This window comes from Marmota marmota, unplaced genomic scaffold, assembly GCF_001458135.2.
Source record: "Marmota marmota marmota unplaced genomic scaffold, marMar, whole genome shotgun sequence".
Taxonomy (NCBI): Eukaryota; Metazoa; Chordata; class Mammalia; order Rodentia; family Sciuridae; genus Marmota; species Marmota marmota.
In genome coordinates, this window is record NW_025999968.1 from 8,417,895 (window position 1) to 8,421,228 (window position 3,334).

Sequence of the window (3,334 nt, forward strand, 5' to 3'; positions counted from 1 at the left end):
CTGCCATGTTAGATCTCCTCAATGATATTCATGTTGCCCTTACAGCTTCCTGGCATAAGCAAGTTCTTGGGATTATACAAACTGCTGCTTCTGTTTCCAGTCCAGATTTCTAGAAATTAAACCCTGCCGCCGTCGCCTCTTCCCCGGGGCCACGCTCAGGGACGCCTCACTCGTCCGCGACCATAGCTGCGCCGCCGACCGGTGCAGGTTGTTAGAAATTGTACATGTTACCTATCTATGTTAGTCTATCTTCTGTTACTATAACAGAATAACTGAGACTAGGTTATTTATAAAGAGGAAAAGTTTATTGTGCCCCATTGTTGTGAAGTCTAAGAGCATAGCACTAGCATGTGTTTGGCTTCTGGTGAAGGACTTATGGTAGAAGGGCAAGCAGGCACATGTAGAAGAGAAGCACATGTGTAAAATAGGGAACAAAGGAGCTGACCTGCTTTGTAACAAAACAGAACTAGCCCATTTTCATGGGGACTTCATTAATCCCTACATTAGGATGGAACACCCATGACATAATAACCTCTAAAAGACCCCACCTCTTCTGAACATCATTACTTTGGGGACCAAGCCTCAACATGAGTTTTGGTGGGGACAAAGCTTATTTTAATTATAACAATATCTGAATCTTTGATCCAGGTGATAAGTCTCACCATGATGTAAAGTTCAAGGCAGTATGATTAGAAGTAGCTTGGCAAGCTCTTTTTGGATGGAGGGTATGGCAGGACTTCTCCCAGGACAGGTAGAATACTGGGGCCACCAACTAAGCATGTTGCTCTGGGGAAGTGGGAATCATGAGGAGCCATGTTAAATCCCATTACTGAGCCTTCCAGGCTTTGCTAGGAATCCCTTGTTATAGCTCATCCCAACAAACTAACTTCTGTGAAGAAAAAAAGAAGCATGGATTTTTGCTTCCCTTACTGTTTCATTGGTTGAATGTTCTCTTTCCCTTGCGAAGAGTTATATATTAATGATAATCAATAGAATCCTAACATAAATATTGCATTAAAAAGGAAAATAGTACCGATATGAACAAGCTGACCATTCAACACTAGTTCTATTTCCTGTCCCTCTGTATCTGAAGCACTGAAATTTATGTCAAAGTATATGAACATCTCATAAAAATTCAATAATACTTATGCTGTTAGGAGAATCCAGGATGTCCTCAGGAGTGGCTGAGACCAATATGGAGTTCAGGGTTCAAGAGTGAATCAGGATGTAGCCATTTGGTTTGGTTGTCATTAAAAGGAGAAGGACAACCAGCCCAAATCATCTTCCACCAGCAATGTACTGGGCTGGGTTAGAACTGTCCCAAATTGGGCAAGTAAGATTTAAAAAGCTATTGGATTCTCTTCATTTAAGAGAGTAAAATCAAACATCAGAAAAGGTTGGTTTTAGTTTAGGAGTTGGCATGAGCTATCTTAAAATCCTTTTAAATTAATTTATTAATTTACAAGAAGCACTAGCTCTGTGTCACTATTGTTATTGGACTGAGAGACAAACAAAGGTGAAGGGGATCTACCCTCATGAACCTTAGAAACCAGCAGGATAGCAAGTAATAAAAATTATCATATTAATGTACAATAAATACTGAACAGGAAGTAGTTGACTAAGGATTCTAACAAGGAGACTGAGTTAGCAAAGGTCTCTCTGAGAAAGTGAGTGACATTTGAGCCAGGACTTGGACTTCTAAATTTTGCACCTTAAAATTACCAGGGAAGCTTTAAAAGCTGTATGAGTGACTGACCCTAGGGCAGATCAAAGGAACTGTATGTAAGAGTGAGGACCCATCAATAGTGTTCATTAAGATTTCTCTTAAGTGATTATAATTTGTGACCAACATTGAGGGTCAGTGATTTATGTGGGTATCTGGAGGTGGGAAGGAGCTGAGTAGGAGGTAGAAAACTTTCTTTAAGTTTTCAGGGTAAAAAGAGTCACCTTTGTAAAAGTACCAAGAAGAGTTTATTAATATTTAGGAAAGAACTGGGAGATGCATTAGGCGAGACACTGGATCTTCAACTGAGTAAAGCAATTTGAAGGATTTAGGATTTTACCCTAAGTACAACTGAAAGTGAATAACATTTAATATTGAACTAATATGACCAGGTTTTACAGATCCCTGTAGCTCTTCTCTAGAAAAGTACAAGAAGGGTCAAAGAGGAACTGGAAATCAAGGAGGTGAGAGGCTGATGACGCTGGCACTGGGTTCACAGCAGGAGGAATGAAGAGCTTTATTTTGAGCTATTTCAGAATCAAGCTGACGTTTGCTGAATTAAATAAAGAAGGATGAGGGAGAAGTGTGAGAAGATTCCTGGGTTTATGGTTTGAACAGCTGGATAAAAGGATGCACATTCGCTGAGATGTTTAACACTAGAGAAGATGATGAGGGGTTGCTCTGTACCTGTAAATGTGAAGTACCTGTGAAAGATCTAGCAGAGGTGTCAAGTAGGCAGTAGGATAAATGGGTCTTTGGAAAAAAATCTAGAAATATCAGTTTAGAAGGCAGCAGCTTATAGAAGAATCTGAAGCCATGTGTGATAGGAAAGCTTGGAAACAACATAGAATAAGAGATCTGAGGTAGTTCCAGTCTTAGTATTGTTACTGTAAAATGAACAGATTGGATCTGACCAGCATTTTCTCAAATTTCAGCGTGCTTCAGAGTCCTCCACAGGGCATGTTAAAGCCTTCATCATAGGGCCCAAACTCCTAAATTTCCTGATTTCGTGGATCTGGAAGAGCACCTGTGAATCTGCATTTTTAATCTATGGTAATAACACTGTGCCATCTGCAAAACATCATAAGAAAACGTGTCCAGATGCCATTTCATTGTACGATGAAAGGATTTTAAAAAGAACAGAGAGCTATGATCACAGAAAAGGTTGGCTTTTATGCCTTCATAATTTGTTTTTAAAAACATTTGGCAAACAGGACAGTTGACAAATATTTAGTGAGAATCTTCCTCATGCAATGTTTTTTACAGATAAATCTGTGACTCTCTCAAAGTAAGGTAGATATGTTCTCCTGTTGTTGTTTCATCTGTTTCTGAAGATCCTAATGAGATTTAGAGATTCCAGTTCTTAAAACATCATTTTTCTCTCACAGTCAAAGGAGCCTTTAGGTATGACAGTAAGGGAGATCAACAACACAGATCACATGTGAAGAGAATCAATTAGATTGTAAGAATATTTTTTTTCATTCTCATTGCATTGTCTTATGCAAGCTTGGCACAATAAAATAAGTAGCTTATTATTTAAAGGAAAGGAAATTTAAAATACATTATCATTGTTAGATATTGGTAACTAAAATTAAAAATAAACAAACAAAA